This window comes from Amblyomma maculatum, chromosome 6, assembly GCF_055883805.1.
Source record: "Amblyomma maculatum isolate TAMU_Amacu chromosome 6, ASM5588380v1, whole genome shotgun sequence".
Taxonomy (NCBI): domain Eukaryota; kingdom Metazoa; phylum Arthropoda; class Arachnida; order Ixodida; family Ixodidae; genus Amblyomma; species Amblyomma maculatum.
The window spans coordinates 60,822,937-60,843,811 of NC_139349.1; the positions used below are offsets into that span (position 1 = coordinate 60,822,937).

Sequence of the window (20,875 nt, forward strand, 5' to 3'; positions counted from 1 at the left end):
ACTCAGGCTATGGAAGACGCCGTAGGAGAGGGCTGATCTCTCTAACGTGCATTGACATTGCACAGCACACGGGTGCCCAGCTTTTCGCCTCCAGCGAAAAGCAGCCACCGAGGCCGGCATTCGATCCAGCGTCCTTGGGCCCAGTAGTAGAGCAACCCCAACGGGGTAATATGGTGCCTAAAGTCGGACAAACAAGCATTCTAGTGCCAGCTAGCTCATAAACATTTCCTAAATTTCGTAAGGTTTTGGAAAATTTTTATGGGCTCGACACTCTCTGTGTTGCTGAAGACATTTATATTTTTATTCGCTAACGAAACTGAACAGATCGTGGATCACAGCGTTGTACGAAGTAATCAAGTGTAACGTATTCTGGTGGAAAGAAATATGTCTATCTTAGCCTAGTAACTCACTGCAGTGGCGCAATTGAATGAACGTTCGATTTGTTAAGCTGAGACGTATACTGTAATATCTACGTCGCGAATCTGCGTACAAATGAATGCTCTTGAAAGATGCAGAAAAGCCACTCAAGGCTTGATGAAAGACTCCTGTATTTGGCACCCATCAGGCGTCTAACTACGGTTCTGACACAGGTTCTAATTACGGCACCTTTGTCGTCGTTAGAACCTGAGTTACCATCAGCAACCTCGTTAAAACTGCAAACAAAATTTGAAAGGAGGTTATAAATGCCTTTTGCGACATTTTGCACAGCGCCATAAAAGAAGAAAGTAATTTGTAGCTCTAATAGTTCATAGGCATTTTGCTCATGAACATAGAGAACCCGCTATTCCATCGGCTTCCGGGGCGCTCCTGTCATGAACATAGAGAACCCGCTATTCCATCGGCTTCCGGGGCGCTCCTGTCATGTGTTAAAGCGTTCTTCGAACTTTCACGGTCGGCAGGAAGGCATATGTGTGGCATTGAAAGCTTGCTTGAGGCTCTTAATTTACTCATCTCCTTATCTTCTACTACTAGGGTCGGTTTGAATCTGCAGGTAAACGCGGAGCCAGCCGTAAGCTTGGGTTTGTCCTTTTTTTTTTTTAAATTCTTTCATCTGATGTCTCTGGTTGAGCAATTGTTACTAATTTTCAAGCTGCGTAAATTATGAGCACATCGAAGTTTGAGAGCTTCCTTTCTAATGCACTCTATTTTAGCTACTAGGAGAAATATAGATGGAATGTTTGAGGTGCTTAGCTCTGGATTAAATCTACAACTGAACATGCGCGGGCGCACGTGATTGCCCATTTTACAGCCAGCAGATTATTCTAGCTTTCGTTAGCATCATAGCCAGTATACTAAAACGCAAGGTATTCGAATAGTAGCCTAAGTGCTCAGGTACTCACATTAAACAGACAGAATTGCGTGCCTAAAATGTAGTTCTGCAATTCTTTGATAAGGTATATTATCTGTTGAGCTACACCCGCCCCTTTACCCGAAGAAATCATATGAAGTATGTAAATAGCGGTATATCTAGAGTTCAGACAGTTATGATTTGTGTTATGTGCTATGCAGAACGATTACTCTATGAACTGTGATGTCGGAAGTGTGTCAGAGAGGAAGGCTAGGAACATGAAAACAGGTTTTCTCTACATCTCTACACCCAATAGCAAAGAAGGAAAAGTCAGCTCCAGCGCCCCTGCAGCCATTCGAGGCAAACAACACCTTGAAAACGTGGCGAACAAACCCTTACGCCGCACTTGCACCCCATAATTTTACTTTGTATAGCTTTCAGGGTACTAGGAAGAGCAAATTGGTTTAGAACAGTTCGACAATGGTGGAGCAACAGGGGCACATTATATTCCTGTTGCTAGCGTGATTATCCACTCAGTCGATCTCATAGATGTAGCGAGGCCTTAAAAGAGAAGTTTGGTAAAATGTATGACATTTCCACAATCTGTACCGCCAATGAGAACTTGCAAACGTAATTGGTTCACAGAAACACTCACGTTATTAAATACAAAAAACAACTTAAGAAAAATGAGTGAGAGCCCCAGAAATTCCTGCACTTCAGGAGCTCCCTCTAATGTTTCACCGATCCGGCCAAAGTAAACTTTTTCCTGAAATTACTATGAATTGCTTTAAGGGCAAAAACAGCTGTTGTAGTTACATTGGTAATCAACATGGCGAAAGTAGTTCATAATTCAATGTCCGCCATGATTGATTACATACAAAGTTAAACAGTGCGTTCTTGATCCCGAGCCCCTGCAAGGCGACGAAGAAGGCATCGTTTTTGTTTTCGGCTCTTTCTTTGGACTGTGCATAGCGCGGCGGCACTACATATTGTTGCTGGCAGTCACATCATGAGAAAAGGACAGCAATATTGTCGGATACTCACATTAGCAGCTACCGGTTTAACACGCTCTTGACATACATAACAAGCCGTGCAATAGTGTTTCGCCGATAAGAAACTTGAAATGGCGGCATATGGCGGCAGTAATAATGGCGCAAATTGTGTGCAAACCAAACTGCTCTCTGTAAATGGTCTATTGATTCACGTTACGGTGCGAAAGCAGCCAAGATTTTAAGTGAACTGAATAAAGTGCCGGTTATGATTGGGAAAACGTGACGTTCTCCATTCAAATAGATTCTTGAGGGCCTTTACTTTAACAAGGTATTGTCGCTGGCCTCTTGTGAGATGGATTCATTTTATAGTGCTAATGCAGTCGGCAGTTAATCTATCTAGCGCGCATAACTGGACGCCATCCTGTAATTATCCACGTAAATGCTTTTGAAACTATGCCCACGGCACTCTGGCTTTGAACAAAGGGACAATGGAGCAACCATGACTGCCTCCGCATGAACGAGATCAGGATTCATTGTGCGAGCTTGTGGACTGCAGGGGATAAGTGGTCAAGCTCTACTGACTACGGCCGGTGGCCAAATTACTTTGTGCGATGCCCATGATGCGAGACTGCTCGTGAGAATTCCTCTTCGGCAAACGCTCTTTGGTTGCTTACATAACGCTGTCAGTTGCACCATATGAACCATTTCGTTCAGCCGATTTATACGACACGGCATGTTTTCTATTGATCCGGCCTCGTTTCGTATTCCCTGAAATCATTTATCCATTGTTTGTAGATAACGAAGCGTCACTTAATCGGAGCCAGTTGTACGCTTTGTCGAAAGACAGCGAGAAATCCTGACTTGCATAACTAAAAGGTTGTTTGAAATGAGTCAAGGATCTGTGTCTGCGGCATGTTCTTGCGTAATTTGTTCTCGTGGCTACAAAACCCTAGAGAGGCAGTCTGTATTTGTAACCACCGGGAATTTCATGTATGGATATTTCAGTATACAGCAGGAGAGAGGCACGGGCCACTGCTACATGAAAGCGAAGACTTCTGGAAGCGGACGCGATGAAATGGCACTTGCTGTAGCAAGAATATTCAGGGAGTAGATCAGCTTATGGTCCACGGGGGGTAAGAAGAAGGCTGGTAATCACGGGAGGAACACAGGCAGATGAGAGACAGCGCTCACTGACACATTAATATATTTCTTTCAAAGCTTAGCAGCTTCTGTTCAAGAACAGGTCAGAAAATAACTGAAAAGAAATTTATGCAAGGTATAACAAAGCATGTCTTCTATTACAGCGGCAGTTTAATTATAGTAATATGCGTTGCAGGACTAGTTGGTTCATGTTCGCAAACTTGTATAAGCGCAACAAAGACGACACAACAGACAAGAAAGACAGGACAAGGCGCTAACTTCTAACTGATTTATTCAGAACAACGGGAACGGTTTAAATACCAAAAGATGAGCTTAAGATCAAGTCAATAGCGCGTGTACGGGCAAAACTTCATATCAGAAAGGCACAGGTAACTGACGTCGTGACATGTCAAGAAATGCAATCTCTTTATTATAAATTGCCATGGATGGCAGAGTGATACAATCACTCCCATACTTCTTGATTCGATAAGCCTCAACCAGCTCTCGCGCAAGCATGTCAGAGCTTCTACACAAAACATTGGTTCCTTGGAGACAAGTATCGCACTTAAGCAATTTTTCTTTCCCAAAATCGTTAATGTGCACCAGTAGGTGAGACTCAGTACCTATCCGCAAGGACAAACTATGCTCCTGTAGCCGCTCATTATACACCGGCCTGATTGTCCAATCTAACATTTCCTACATTTCAAAGGAATACTATACACTACTTCCTTTTCGCACTTCACAAACCGATTCCGTAGAATAATAGAGTAATCAACAATTTAGTCATTGTCGCTTTACACCAATCGACACAGGGAAGAAAGATTTCGAGGGGCAGAAAAAATCAGAAGCACATTGTACTTTTTAGCCACAGGCTTGAGATTATGCGCCACTTTATGCTGATATGGGGTAATCACTGGTTTTACTTTATGAGTAGGTTCAGCCACCATTTTGTCATTCCTTTTTTCTTCTAGTTTGAACTTGTTTAGCAAAGTTTCCGCAACAATGCTAACCATGAGCGACGGAAAGCCTGCTCGTTATAGCTTCATGATCTCATCTCAAAGATGTCTTGAGCTTGATGACAGCAGGATATCCTGAGCGCTGACTCGAGGCACATGAAAGCTACTGTTTTTTTACTGTTTTTTAGTGCTTTGAATTATAAGGAACTAGCCCTTCAAGTGAACGGGGTTGATACTTCTAGCAAAAGCTATCGTCATTAAGAGTTATTTGAAGGTCCAAAAATTGACAAATATTGTCCTTAGCAAGTTCAAACGTTAGTCTCCTTATTAACTTCACAAACGCGCCAAGGGATTAGATTTTACTTTTTAGCTTGATAAAAACAACATTTTTGCAAATTTTGGATGCCACTTTTGCCCCTCAGAATGTTAATTGTGGTGGTATAGAAGTCCACCACGAATGGAGAAATCGTGGACTTGACAACGAAGTGCTCGGAACAATGAAGTTGCTGCAGGCGCAGGCATGAATATTAAGAGTGAGCGAATCCACGGATTCTTCAGCTGTTCAGATAGGATGTTGGTAATGTTAAACGGCGACATATCATAGGCGCAGACAAAGCCGTTTGGAAGCGGTGAACAGTAAAGGGCATGAGCGTCGGTGTGCTTGCGTCCTGATCGATATATGACGTAGATGTCATACTCCTCAAGACGTAAAGCCAGCGGGCGAGGCGAACAGAGGGATCTTTAAGGGAGGACAGCCAACAAAGTGTGTAGTGGTCTGTACGACGTAGATTGGGCAACCGTAATTATAAGAACGAAACTTGGCAATGGCTCAGATGATGGCCAAACACTCTCTCGGTGACACAATTGTTGGATTTCGTTTTGGTGAGGGTGCGACTAGCGTGCGCGATGACATACTCTGAATATCGAGATTTCCGTTGGGACAGAACAGCGCTCAGACCCATGCCGCTTACATCAGAGTGTATTTCGGTCGGGCAGGCAGGGCCAAATGGCGGAGTATAGGGGGAGAGACCAGTAGGCAGCGTAATGTATTGAACGCAGCACCACAGGCTGGTAACCAAGAGGGAAGGCTCGGGCTACGGGCGAGAAGCTGCGTTAAAGGGGCGATGCTACTGGCAAAGTTATGAATTCAAAGGTGGAAATAGGAGCACGACCGGTAAAACTGCAACGCTTTTTCCAGGTGGTCGGCTTGGGGAAGTCTACGACTGCGCGACGTTTGGTAGGGTACGGTAGAATGCCATACTTGTAGATGACATGGACAAGTATCGCTAGCTTGGCAGCGGCAAAGTAACCTTTCTTTTTTTTTTTTCAAGTTGACTTGTAGGCTCGCTTCAGCAAAGCACGTGAGTACGTGCTAAGGCGCAGGAGGTGGGAAAGGAATTTTTTTCAGAAACATACAATGCTATCAAGATAACAAAGACACGTTTCCCATTCGAGCCCACTGAGAATATTATTTATCATTCACTCGAAGGTGGCTGGTGCATTGCACAGGCCGAACGGCATCACGTTGAATTCATACAAGCCGCCGTGGGTATGAAGGTTGCTTTGGGCTGTGAAGGTTGCTTTGAGCCTTCAGCACTGGCCAATATCTGAAGCGTAAATCTAGCGATGAAAAGAACTCCGCTCCTTGCAAACACTCTAGCGCGACGTCAATTCAGGTAGTGGATAAACATCCTTGTGGGCTATTTTACTCAGATGGCGGCAGTTCACACAACAGCGGATCGTTCAATATTTTTTCGTCACCAGGACAGCGCGTGAGGCACAAGGAATTTGAGATCGTTGTAGATTTCCTGTTGAAGTACATCTCCGGCATTCTCACGGATGACGCCGCGCTCAGCGGGCGATACGTGGTAGGGTCGCTACCGCTCTTAATGCATCCGTGAGAACAAGATCCCGATATATTTTCATATCCAACGAATAAACAAGCGTCTCAAGTAAATTTTGCAATGCGAAAGGCTATAGCTGTCCGCAGAAGCTTCCTTCGCCTAGATCCGCTTACAGCTGGGGTGAGAATACACGAGTTGCAATAGTGCTTCTGTTCACTGCGATGCGGTCGTTTGGTACCGGAGCGCAGGAGACACGGATTTTTCCCTCTATTGTACCGGTTCATCGTTAGAAGTAACAGCCCAGGCTTCGTATAAAAAGTGTCAGCTTGAGCTTCGTACCTTATTGATTTCACGTTCAGCGTTGTCTACCTGGAAAAAGAGCGAAACGGCGTTGTAAGTGCGACCGTTCCAGCCAATGTCGTCTGTTTGCGCTGGTGTTTAGCGTATACGCTCCAATCACTGGCTAAAAGCTAAAGGTTTGTTAGTTGGTACTTTTATCGTAAAGCCGCTACATGTGTGTATAATATATAATACAGTAAACATATTCTTGTGGTTCTGACTTACCAGGGACTGCAGAATATCTCTGAAACAAGAAACAATGACACATAAACATAATGTATGCAATACCGTGAAAACAATGATTGCAGCAATTATTCATTAGTAAGCTTTAACCTAGCTGTAGATAATCACTTTTCGTGCGCATTTTCGGCTCCGTGGCTGCAATCGCAGTCAGTAAACTGCTTTGCTACACAGCAACAATTTGGTTTTATACCGTTTATCTCAGCTGTTAGCTCTCCTGTGTGGTGTACAAAATAATAAAAAAGCGCTGTTTTTTTTTTTTAACTGGTGGTATCCTATGTGAAACTTTCGAGTTTAACTCCGAACATTAAAAGATGCCGGTAAATAGTTCTTATTGCTTCCTAACGTGACCACCTCATCTGTAACCCACTCTCTTCATACACTGAAAATGAATAAACCTAACTGCACTATATTCGTGTCCGTACAAACAGAAATTTCTCCGCACTTGAAGCAGGTTGAAGCTAATTGATTTGCTGGTGCAATATCTTTTATTACTGGGCATTAAGGCATTAAACTATAAAATAAGCTATTACATAACAATGTACTAATCTTAAAAGTGCTCATAGAACACATTCGTTGACACCGCGGCTTGCGGTCACGCAACAAAGCCTTCCATGGGGTGCAGCTGAGAACATTGTCGCACGTGCCGTGATTCGAGGTGCTCGCATTTAGCAAAAATGCCCGACAAAAAATTCTTTCTCTTCTTATAACGCCTTATCACGCTGTACTGTTGTAGGCCGAGTACACATGTATCTTTGCAAAACTGTATATTTGCGCGCGCTGCTGCCACTGGTCAACATCGGCTATGCGTTACTGCTGCTCCAGCGCACAGCCGATGTTGACCGCGGGCGACATTTTTGTACTGTACTGAACAAGAGAAAACCTACTGTATAAAATTTGCAGACCTTCGCAATACTGTAAAGCACTTACCGCTATCAAAGCGTTCAAAAAAAAAAAAAAAAAAAAAACCTATAGTTGCCCGTGGAGCTAGTCGTCGACGGTCTGCAAGCGGATCGCAACGGCCGGCCTGCTGTTTCTTTCGCTCATTATTCGACGCGTTTGAATATCCTTATCCCATTGAAATAGAATTGCCGCTGTTTGGGACAACGCACAACACCGTATTTCTAGCAATATTAGCGCTATTAGGTAGGAAATACAGGCTAAAATAACACAACAGTCAGCAATGGCTGAAAAAAGAAAACCGCAGAAACGACCCAGAAGCTGAAATTCACGTGTCAAAGCATCGTGTGGGACGCAATATCCGCTGTCGTTTGACCACCACCTATGTCTCTTCACTGCTAATTGATATAAAATCATCCATACGCTAGACAACATGCCGAAACCAAAGGAAAGCAGCTATCGCTACGTAGCGTAGCCGAGCTAGGCCACTGCGAATATTTTTTTCCCATTACTTAGTTTCGGTTTCGGTTAATGACGTCATTTGATTGACAGCTGTAGTGTGACTGGACAAACGAGCGCTGATAGTATGAGCCATTAAAGGCTTTCGCCTTAAAAACCGCGTTGCGTAAACAATCTGTTAAAAAAATCTCCCGCCACTCGCATTTCGTTTGTAGGAGCCATCGTAAGCTCACTCTGCCTGCCTGAGCCATTGGCTATACTGCTTTGTTTTTTCCTAAACGATCATGTTGGCAATATATTTCATTATTGAGGGAGGGACCACAACAACACCCTATGAATATCCAACAAAAATACAAAACAGAATGGGAAGTATAATTCACCGTACCGAAGACTCAAATTTATCCATTCTCATTACGAGCTATCACATAGCGCATATTCACTGTGCATATATCAAACAGGAGGTTATCCCGCACCGCGTCTAAAAAATAGGACGATCGGATGCTCCAGAATTGGGCGGCTGATTGCTTCAGGCGGCCTTTGACAATAGCATGAACTATACGCTTGAAAAAATGGGTTCAACCGGTGACAATAACATCCCCTCGCTGTTCACCCCCAAAACGTACGTGCTATCTTACTTGCAGGGTGGTGTATTCAAGAATTTTCACCCCGTCGTTTCGTGCTCTTCCTCTGTGAAATAATGAAAAAGCCGCCCAATACTCTATCAACAACCCCTTCTAACTCGTGGACGATTAATTGCGTCAACTAAAATAAGACTAACATAAGCGAAAGGTCGAACCTATAGAATGGATGCTGCGACTAGAAGCAAAACGCCGGCTTATACTCGACAGTAAATAAAGTGACTAGCTTCTAACTGATCTGTTGAGGAATGGTAGCTAGGGCTCTAACTATTACCGTATAATGCATTCCCATCCATCATCGAAGTTCTTTTGACTTTGAGTATTCGTTGTTTTCCAAACTGCGATAACATGAACAGACGCCAGCAATATTCGTCCATGGTGAGTTCGGACAGCTTGGGCGCCACGTCGCAGGCCACGCGGCGTGTTTTGTTACAGCAATGGTCATTGACGCAGGCTACGCTGGCTCCACAAGTCAGTCACCGAAAGGTGCTGGTGCGAAAAATAAAGCGCATATAAGGGGATGACGTGGAAGTGGTGCGTTCTTTATGTGAAATTAACCTAGTTCTCTTTTTCCCCGTGTCACCCCGTGTCACCCCTTATTGCGTCTGATTGGTTATTTTGAGCGTCTAGCCCCAAACAATGAAGTTTAGGCGCAAAATAAGGGTCGCAAAAATGCATGTTGAGCGCAAAGCGACGTGGTTCTTGATTTTGCTTTGGTTGTCCACTGCACGAAACAAAAGAAAGGGGCGAAGAGGCGCACCACATGTGTAAACTTCCGCTTGCCTGGCAATACACAAGTCGGCGGCTTAGCAAGATGGACGGCCCGTCAAAACAACTTTTCCCTTTTAACTAAACGTTTGCCAAGAAAAAAAAAACTGACAACAAAAATATTTTCAGTTCATTGCTCCAATTTTGTATTAGTTGATTAAGACTAAGGTTAAATTGACTCGATTATGAACTTTTGGAAGCTCTGCCACTCGTCTGTCTAGTTCTCACAAAGGAAAAAGGCAGGCGGGCTACGGCAGCAAGTTTCCTAATATATGTTGGAATTAAGCTTATCGTCGCATCTGGCGATAACGCTGTTTTTGTCGTTCATCTATTATTTATTGAGCATGCCGTCACATGAAGCTGCTCTTCTGAATGTTAGTTAACATCTGTCGATGAAGCTGTCCACCCCGAGCTATCTGCAAACAATTTTCAATAGATGTCGGTCAAGCCACGCTTGTGTGGAAAAAGCACCTGCAGATTTCTGACAGTGTTTTCACGGCGAAAAACCCAAAAGAGGAAAAGACTGCTTTACAGTGAAAGCGCAGAAGCTACTTGCGCGGCGCATTTGACAGGCTGCTTTCGCAAAAAAAAAAAAAAAAAAGTGGTATGTTTTGACATCCTAGTTTGAAGATCATACGTGTGCAAGCATGCGTAAAATAAACTCTACTCATATCGTGCACGTATGAATGCTGCCACAAAAAATATTTTCCTTACGTTCGTACCAGTCGCCCCTTTGCACTCATGCTTTGCGACCTCTGCACTGCAATGTCGTGTGTCAGTAATATGTAAGCTCTAGGTACACGGGGCTTGCTTTCATATTTAGGACTATTTATACATATTTAACACCCATCTTTCATTCTTGGCGGCCCTCCGAGGTATTCTAAATAAACCTCAAGTAGACGCTGACGCTTTGCCTTAGGACTAAAAGCGCTTAATATCGTCTTTTTGCATGGCGAATATTTCTTGTATAGTTTTTGTTTTAGTAGATTTGAGGGGAAAGGGAATCTTAAGGGGGGCAGGCGTGCTAGGGAGCAATTTATACCACTTGGCGAGATTTAACGTGCACTGACATCACACAGTACACGGATGTCCTCGGTTTCGCCTCCAGCCCTCCTCTGTACTGCTCCTATTTCTCTTTTTCCGCTTTCACCCCCACCTTCCTCCCATGACTTATGACGCGGATAAGGTGTCCACCGAGCATTGTGACAGATCGGCGCCTTTCCTTTCCTGTAAATTAAATCAAAATAAAACAAGGCATTTAAAAGTTTTAAGGGAAGAAAAAAAGAGGTGTAAAAGCTCTATTTCTTGGCCGATTTAATAGCTGAGTTCAGTACGCGTAATTGATTCGCGCCGTTGACCTTTGCACCCCGAAACCCTTCAGAACGCTGTAGCGAAGCCACTTGGTTGATCATCCCGCTGTGTTTACGTTAGGTAACAAGAATAGTGCGGACAATGAAGAGGACAGTGAAGAAGCGGCCATCCACAAAATAGTGCGGACAATGAAGAGGACAGTGAAGAAGCGGCCATCCATGAACAATGAGAGGCAACAAGAAATATGAAAAGAAAAGATCTTGTACCCATTGTATCCTTGACCAATGCGGTGACAAGGTAAACACCGACAATGGCTGACCCCCCTTCATGGGAGTTCACGACCATTACGACGAACAAAATGACTAAGCTACTTCGTAACGATAAGCCAATGTCTCGCTCTCTGGTTGATGTACTCCCAAGAACCTGTATTGCATATACAGACGCGTCGATTATACAAAAAATGGCGGCAGAACAGTAGCTACCAGCCCGACTCACCAAGAGCTAAGCGTGCAAAATAAATACGATACAGAACATCCGGGCACGCTTGTGATGGAACATTATGAAATTCGCGATTCAATGCAGGCTCTAAATAAAATAGAGTCTAACAGAAGCCCACATCAATGCAGACTGCTTAGCCGCCATAAAACAACTGAAAAGAGCAACAAAGACACTACGTGTAACCCAGGAGATCCTTGCACTTATTAAGGAAACAAAGATACACCTCCAACACAAGATAATGCTGAGAACGCTGAACAGAGAAAAGTTGACAAGCTCACACACCAAGTTCCAAACACTAATGCACCCCCCCCCCCCTCCTCCTAAGATACATTTGAGGCCCGCTCCGTTGTCATCATCCTAGCATCCTCTTTCTGGAAAAGCGCACGTGCCCTCATGCCGCCGTATACTTACCGCCTCCCTAATAACTTAAGTAGACTGGAGGAGGTATCCCATAGAAGGATAAGGGCTGGGGCAGCCTTTACCCCGTCAGTCAAGTGTCGATGGGACTCCCAAGACATAGGACTGACCACCTGCCCGAAATGTTCAACATCGGCTTCAGAGGTGGATGTTCGCCACCTGCTGTGGACTTGTGCAGTGACGAGGGCGCCAAGAACACGGATTCTCCAGGAAATGGGACTGTCGGCGACGAGGGACGAAGATTTGTTCAAGTGGAAAAGAGACAACACTAAAAGCAAAAGCCTTCTCCGGTTTCTGACAGAAAACGAGTTACATGCCTTTCTATATTATGCCTTATTGTAAGTTAGCAAAATAAAAAAAAGAAGGGGTCCATCGGTAGTGGTGAGTTGAATAAAATTTGATTGAATGACGAACGAATGTTGTTCCAGTGTTGAAATTGTTTGAAGTAGCATTGTCAGTAGCAGCGGTGAAATGAAGGTCGTAATTAGTTTATTAATAACATCGCCTAAAAATGCACGTGGAATGCGCGAGTTATTGAAAAAAATTACAAGGGTTAAACGCTGCTGAACCAAATATTGAGCGAAAGAATTAGCTGCAAGTGACCGAGCATTCTTCTTCCCTTTTTCTTCTTCCTCAGTCCACATATGAAGCCCCGCTTTAACCAAGCCGTATAAACATGCCTTATAGGGGTAACGTGAATGTCAGGGTCCTATCAAGCTGATTCTGACATAACCATCCCATGTGAAACGAGAGCCCCAAGTTGGCAGCTCCTGCCAGCCCACACCCCAGTGTCATGTGGGGTGTGACGCCACATCGTCACGTGGTTAAGACGTACGTGGCTACCGCCGCACTATTCTGAAGGCTCGAGACCTAGAGTAGTATTACTTTCGCAATAAAGCTGAGGTAATATTCCTCAGTCGTACGCCAGTCGCCAGTGTGCTCTTGTTTTTTGCTTCTCGATATTGTTCTTCTCGCGTTGATTCTCACAGGCCATTTTGGACTGGTGCTGAAGGCTAAATTTTAAATCATTGTTTTAGCCAATAACCTTCCTGCTATATAGATGTGCATTTTACTTCACCCTTATCTCAGTTGAGAATTAACTTTCCAGCGGGCGATAGCAGTGGAAAAAGAAGAAACAATTATTCGGCAACAGAAATCAAAATTATCATTGACTTTGCCGATTAGTTAAAATTTACTTTTTTGAATCAGTTTTAATATGATTTATGGTGGTGACCATCTGTGTCAAGGGGCCTCCATGGCGCGATTTTATCAATTATTATAAAATTGTCGGTTATTTCAAACGTATGAAGAAGATACCGACCCAAAGTGAAAATAGAGGCATGAAACACACCAGACCCGTCTTTTGAGTGAGCCAAATAAAACTTAGCTTTGGCTAATGCTTCGTTTACACTTCATGCCTTATCGAAGCAGTAGCAGTGAAGTTTTCAGAACAAGCCAGCCGTGGCCAGTAGTAGCAGGAAATATACCACAACGAGCACGTCAGGTAAATCCGCCTAGTGTAACAACTGCCATGCAGGAATCAGCATTCATCGGAAAACAAATATGTAACCGCGATAGCGTAAGTAATGAAACACAAAAAGGTAATCGTGGGTGCTCTGTAGAACAAGGTCCTGACGAACTCGCGAAAGAGATTGAATGGGCTACTTTTTTCGAGTCCTCGTTTTCCACACAGTCATTTCAAGAATTGGGCAGCAGATATTGATGAAACAAAAGGTCACACACAAGAGGAAAGGGTTGAAGGAATGCCGGAAGACAAAAAAAAAAAGACATCAGTTTAATGAAAAGGGAAGTTCTTAGCGAAATGACTGTATTCGAGAATTCGCCGCGGGTTCTAAAATTAGCATTAATTTGCATGGTGCGATAATGGAACGTTTGCCAGTGACCCCTTAAGGATGGGAGTACAGACTTGTTTGATTTCGCTTTGGTCTCGAGGAACAAGAGCGCTGGCCTTTCTGATTTCCATCCCTTTATACTCCTCTGATTATTCTCAAGTCCTTCTCCTTTTCTGGCGTCCATACCCGAACAATCAACCGTTAATGACGTCTTTCTTTCTTTGTTCTCCCAGTGTTTCCAAAATAGCGATATTTTCCTTTCAAACCCAAATAGTGCTTGAATCGCTGCTCTGCTAAGAAACGTCTTACGAATGCAACCATTTTTATTTATGGTTCCTCGTCTTTGCGACTACGAGCTCTAGCTGTTTCGAGCGCTCAACGCAAACACACTAGAGATTTGTCTTTAAACCTTATTAATGCAATTTTTGTTTCAAGGTTCGCATCCTTTTATGAGAGCAACTTATGGCCATTATCAACCGAAAGAGCAAAGCGGCAGCAAAAGCATATGGTCACCAAATATACGTATACATTTTAGTATTTTCTTTAATTCCTTGCTTATAATGAAGATTCAAATAAAACTTTGATCGAATCACCCCCCCCCCCCCCCACACACACACACACCACACAAATATATATATATATATATATATATATATATATATATATATATATATATATATATATATATATATATATATATATATATATATATATATTTGTCTATAATTTACTGCTGACTGTTCTCGCCCTTGCGTCGTTCTTTAAATCATACCCAGTTATTCCATGATATATCTCCTTATGTGCGACACTCAGTGTTTGGATTAACTTTGATAGCTCTGCCACGTCCAATCTGTCTGTCAGTGCAGCAAATTTACTCTGCCACACCTCTGGGTTTGTTTCGTGCAAACGATGGAAATGGCACAGCTATGAAAGCTAATCAATATGCTATAATGTAGCACATGAGGGGGTACAACATGTGCAAATTGAGCATGATTCAAAGAATGGTAGAAGGATGAGAGCAGTGGATACTATATTAGGAATAGGCAAAAATAAAATATGCACGCTGAGAGACAAGTCGGGTACGGTCATCACCAATATGGATATGATAATCAAAACAGTCTAGGAGCTTTTGCTGATGTGTGAAGTAGCCGAAGCAATCAGGGCGATATGAGAATACCAGTAGCGCCGACCATTCAAACTTTATGCCCACAGCAACGTGCACAGTAAAGAAAGCATTACAAGGAATGAAAAGGGTGAAAGCGGTTGGATTGGATAAGGAGGTTGTAGATTTTGGAGAGATGGGGGAAAATGTATGATAGAAAAAGCGTCCAGTCCTATACGTAGTGCCTGATGACATCCCCAGTGCCGGAATCTTCGAAGAATGCTGGCATTACTTACCTGATAAGAAAATAGCGTCAAGGGCTGAACACTTTATTGACCAATCCGCCTACTATCACTTCTGTATACCAACCGAATTGTTCAGCAATACCAAGTGTTGCATCGCTAAATGTAACGCACCAAAAAACTTCTCTCTTCTACACTGCTTGCTAATTCGTGCTGTAATTTAACGTGTGAAGTGGCACTTAATGTTTCTTTTTTCCTAATATCATGCTTCTTGCCTGGAAGAGTCCAAATAATTTAGAATCGTATCGTCCGCTGTGGCAAGAAACCAAACAAAGATTATGCATCGCAATGGCTCTAGTGGCACATCTGCTCTTAAATACGTTGCCTGAAAATAAATTCGCTGCCACTTTCAGTTTAGGGTTGTCGTTTTTCCAGAAGAATTGAGATGGATGAGAACCAGTGCGGCATATGATTTGATCTGAATCTTAGTAGCAGCTGTGGACGGCGATACTTAAATAATTATTACAGAATCATCCAAGCCTTCCAATTTCACAACCTGTCATAGAAAATGAACCATTCATGACCATGCCATGCGTTAAATTGCTGAGCGAACAGGGAACATGTATAACTGTGAGAAGCATAATAAGTGTTGCAGTTAACAATGCAGCAATGACGTTGATAAAGATTTGGAAATGTGTATAGGGTATTTTCTACGGCACTAGTAAATAGAATAAGGGGAACCTTAGAATTCAGCTAAACAAAATAGCGTTTCTCAAATGGAGGTCCGTGAAAATCACGCCCACACACAAGAGACAGTTTTAGTTTTACGTACGTGGAAGCTTCACGTACGTGAAGCGCCTACGTGCGACCAGTGCGCATGCGCAGAACGGGAAAGGTCCGAGTGAGTTTCACAGATGTACGTGAGATTCGGATTTTCACGTTGAGGTCGTCGCGTGGCTGGCGTCCTCGTAGCGTTGACAACATGGCAGCGCCCAGAGTGATATCTTCTTAGCTAATCCCTCGACGCGATATTGTGTTTGAAACTGATGTATTCGCCTTCAAGTTTCCCACTCTCACCCACCGATAAAGGTTCAAGCGATAAATCGCTTCTGTTTTCCAGATGGAAGGGTGATTTTTTGCAGCTGTTAAGCATGGCGAAGTAGCGTTTGCCGTTGCCTTAGCAATGGACTCGAAAGACTGGTTTGGCTTGTACTCATATTAGAATGGCTATGCTGAGGCTAGACCAATGGCTTGCTTTTGACTCGTCTTCTATTAGAGGGGCTGCAACAGTGTCTGTATTTGTTAATAGATGGCTCCAGGAGCGATGTGCTGCTAAAGTGACTTTACATGCGGCGTGCGTCGCAAACGTGTAACTATAAGGGTTTCAAACGACATGCGCGTCGGCTACGTAGACATCTCACGTTCACGTACGTGAACGCTCTACGTACGTGAACGCTCTACGTACGTGAACGCTCTACGTACGTGAAAGTAAAACCGCCGTATTAAAGGAATTTCTCGCGATAGCTCTGACCAGGATAGACAGTTTTGAAGGGTAAAAAATACGTAGATTGAAAGCTGACTGTAGATTCTCGAAGAAAAAGAAACACTAGATGAGCGCGTAAACGAATATCGCGCGAGAGACAGAGGATTATTAGAGAGCGAGAGACCGTTACGAGAGAAAGCGTGTCTGAATAGCGTGCCGCGAGATGTTGGGAGGAGATTCAATTTAATTCCCAACGTTACTGCAACAAACTCTTGTTTCACAGCTCCGCCCGGAGATGCGTCACCGGTGGTCGTCGCGACATCTAACAGCGCTGCAGTCGACTCTTGCTCCTTGCCGGGCGCTTCGTCTCCAAAACGCGGCGCAGAAGCGTGGGGTGGCCGGCACACACGTAGCTGGTACATGCTTACCTTGCAATCTACATGGCAGCACTGTAATTATACCTACATTACGACAGCTTTGGCTTCGAAGGCATGCATTATCTAGAGAACCCGTTTGTGTGATGTGAAATTTAATGCCACGAAACATGTGCGACAAAGCTGTCGATTTGCTCACAACCACCAACGTTATAGCAGCGCTGTCTGCCCATCGGTTTCATTCCTTTTTACTGCACGATATCGTATGCAGCTCGTCCAGGCGAAAAGACGTCACCATCGCCGTAACCTAGAAGTAAAAGAACGTATTCGAAAAATACGCACGTCATTTCATATTAAATTATGACGTAGCCGTTAATTGTGAAGCGCACAGTATGGTGCCATCAAATTTCGCTTCTTATATAGAATCCATCTTCTTGTACAGTCTGAGTCTAGTTTGTGACAGGGATTCAAGCCGCAGACATGTATGCCTCCAATTCTATGCTGTTCACTGTAAATGCAGGGTGTGCGCCGAGGTGATGCTACGTCTTTCCCCTAAAATCAAACCAAATAGATGCTTAACGCTTTGCCAAATACGTACCAGCTTCTGGATGACTAAAATTGGGGGAATGAAGACACAGCGTTAAAGGCGCTAGTGGGTGCTCTCTTAAGACGAAGTTTATAAGCGTTCTGCTTTGTTTTCTTAAAATCAGGCGTCTTCATGTCGGCCTGCATGCTTTGCACGGGAGGCAACGGCGCCTATTGAAATGATTACTGGGAAGTCCGTCGTTTGTTCGTGTCACGGATATTCCCTGGAGATTAAAAGGTGGGCGCAAGCTCTGCACGGAAGAAATAACTTACTTCGAAGTGAACAGAACGGAAATGGCATTATATACCGAAAACAAAGCATTCTAATAATCGCGCTGTCCAGTGTGTGTCGACAGCAATGCCGGAAAAACACTTGTGAGATTCCAAGAGCCTATCCGTGTACACAGCACAAATCGGGCAGTTGAGTTGCACAAACGAATTTTGATCGATTATTTCTAATTCGTCGCAATATCAGCAATCCGAAAGAAATTTGAGTAATTTCGCAATGAGAAAATAGACTAGCGAGGAAATTTGCTTGTTGAAAAGACATTTGCCGTTGGTGAGTGGTTGTCACGGCAATGATGATAAGTTATACATATAGGTCTCATGTGTGATTTGAGCGTTGGTTACGATGAAGTTATTCTGGAGAAGGTCAATTCTACGAAATTTTGTACGGGGTTTGCAATTAGAGCTAATGCGAAGAGAGGGGACATGAGAACTGCAGAGAAATTCGACAAGCAAGATGACCACAAAAAATTAAAATATCTTAAAATAATTGACCATGCGGCGTAAAAAACGCATGCTGCGAGCTACGGCACCTGACAAAAAAAGGAAAAAAGAGAAATTGCAGTTACAAAATAAGCACTTAAAAAGCTCAGGATACAATCATCTAGATAGGAATCTACAAGGCCTTCCAGACTTGCAACGGCTGGCATGTCAAGCGCCTGCCTGGATGAAGGTATGATTTCGCTGCTTTTTCAGGCACTATTACACGTATGTATATTTCATCCCGCCTTGCATAATGCCTCCCTGGAGACCTGCAAGGTATTGTAATTATATAAACCAAAACAACAAAACATAAAAACACGTAGGTATTTCTAATGAAAATTGCGATCTTTATCCCGCATCCCCTTTGAGGCGAAAGATTAACTAAATGCGTCGAGACAAGGTTATAAGTGCGGTAAATTTCACCTACTGCAGAGGAGACTTCAGTAGCCCTGGCTTCCGTCGGGACGTGCGAAATATACTATAAGCGGCAGCAATACTCCATTCAGAATTTTAGCATTGCACGCATCTCTCCTATGGCGGTGAATAGAGACTTTTAGTATAGCGTATGGACGCTTTCGTACGATAAACGCCAGCAAATTACGGGACGCAACTCCGTGTGTTGCATCGACGCTTTTAGTTGCCCGTACGAAAGCGCGAATGCTAACTACGATGGCGACCATCTCGATTAAAAATTAAAAAACACATTCAAGCTTCTTTTTTTTTTACTCCCAAGCCAAAACTAGCCGAGTCACATCGGGATTTTAGCCAGTTTCTGTGTTGCGGCAGCTTCGTTGTACTCCCCAACGTTGGTATTCCCATGTTGAATACTTTTACCTTGTATTGCCGTCATGGTGAGTACCGGCCTCCTTTCAGCCCCGTACTGCCAAGCACATTTTTACGAATACACACGAGTAAGCAATCAAGCCAAGGCGATCCGCTTCATGGCGTTGCCATGCCAACAAAGCAACGATACTTGTCAGGCTTAAGGACTGAGCTGCGCCGTTCAAAATAAAAAACAAAAGGAATTAGTCACTAAATATTTGAGCTGAATGCTACACGAGGCAAAGCGAAGACCCCGTGTGCCATTTATAGGTGGCAGCGCGCCCTATACGCGGTAACGAAGATGAATTCACTCTGAAGAGGGCGGCCTGGACGCCGCCTTCTTGTCAACGCTGATCTCCCATCGTACGTGAAGGCTGGACACGATAAACTCAAGTTTCGGCGTACGCTGGCCGATCGTACGAAAGAGCGCGGTCCCGGGTATCGTACAGCGCATGCGCACTGCGCGTCACGATATTTTTGGCGTGCGCTATTTCTTTGCGTGTGTCTGTGTACGCTATACTAAAAGTCTCTAATGCTCTTTGCTTACGAAAAGTTGACAGAAAAATTACTTTAAAAGGGCGCTGGTGTCCTTGATATGAGGTCTATACCACTGGGTTGGAATGGGGCGCCTCGGCCATGCCAGCGGCGAACTTACGCGAACGAGCTCTAGTTAGTAAACGTGGAGTGAAACTCCTGAAAAAGTTGATGTGGGCAGGGTATGTGGCTCGAAGGGAGGATAAGCGATATTCGCTAAGAGTAGCTCATTGCAATTTAAGGGAAGGCAACAATGGCAGGAGTGGTAAAAAGTTCGGTCGGCGGATCAGATTAGAAGTTTGTGGGCATCAATTGTATCCAGCTAGCACAGGGCCGGAATAATTAGAAGGATATGAGAGACGCTTTTCACCTGCAGCGGGTATAGCCGGGCTGACACTGATGATGATTACATCCTACAGCACACGGAAGTTTTGCATTTTGTCTCCTTCGAAACGCAGCTGCCACGGCCGGGTTTGATCCTTGCCCCTGCTTTCGATGATTTGTCTCATCGCTTTGTCGAGTCAATTTTCTGAGCTATATAAGTCGTGCATAGCCGGATGACCCCGAACATAGTCAACACGATGCAGAGAAAAATGTTAGCTGAAAAAATAATAATGGGGCGGTGTCGTCTTCAGAATCCACCAAAGGCGACGGCGGTTCACGTCTCAACCTTCATGGCATATTCCAATACGCCTGTAAAGCGTGCTCTGCCTGTAGTACACTGCTGTACTGGCACAAGGGCAGAATAAGGAGCTCTCAGCGAGATGATAAAAATGTTCTTTAAACCTGGTCACTTTATATTCGCATTGCCCTACGTGGTCATAATTACTTTGTAGCCCTCCACTACTGCAAATTTATCTCCTTCCTCTTTCACTTTCACCTTCCTTCTCTCCCTTACGGTGCGGGTCAGGTGTCTACAGAACAAGTGGGACAGATGCTGCACCTTTTCTTTCCTGTGAACGTCATTATTATTATTATTATTATTATTATTATTATTATTATTATTATTATTATTATTATTATTATTATTATTATTATTATTATTATTATTATTATTATTATTATTATTATTATTATTATTATTATTATTATTATTATTATTATTATTATTATTCAAATACCTTCTTCAATCTTCTCAGGACGAGCCCTAAGAACCAGACTCGTAAGATAGGAACGACTAAATGGGGATTTCTACAGAGGTGTAATTTAACGTGACAAAACTGAATCCGAGTGAACACCGGGAATTCGTCTGCATCAGCGTAGCTGGCCAGGAGAGTTTCACAGCTTGACTCTGCCTTGGTTGGGGGTGGAGAGCGCGGGCA

At 43.7% G+C, this 20,875-nt stretch overlaps 1 long non-coding RNA gene across 1 annotated transcript in view; it reads right to left on the bottom strand.

Annotated features, from left to right (window-relative positions):
- Window positions 1-1,821: 1,821 nt before the first annotated feature.
- Window positions 1,822-20,875, bottom strand: part of LOC146185851 (uncharacterized) — a 23,396-nt gene continuing 4,342 nt past the window's right edge. Inside the window, exons 2-3 of the long non-coding RNA XR_014708293.1 lie at window positions 6,785-6,803; window positions 1,822-1,849 (exon numbers count right to left, since the gene is read on the bottom strand). This is a non-coding gene — a long non-coding RNA (uncharacterized LOC146185851). The remainder of the gene's footprint in view (window positions 1,850-6,784; window positions 6,804-20,875) is intronic.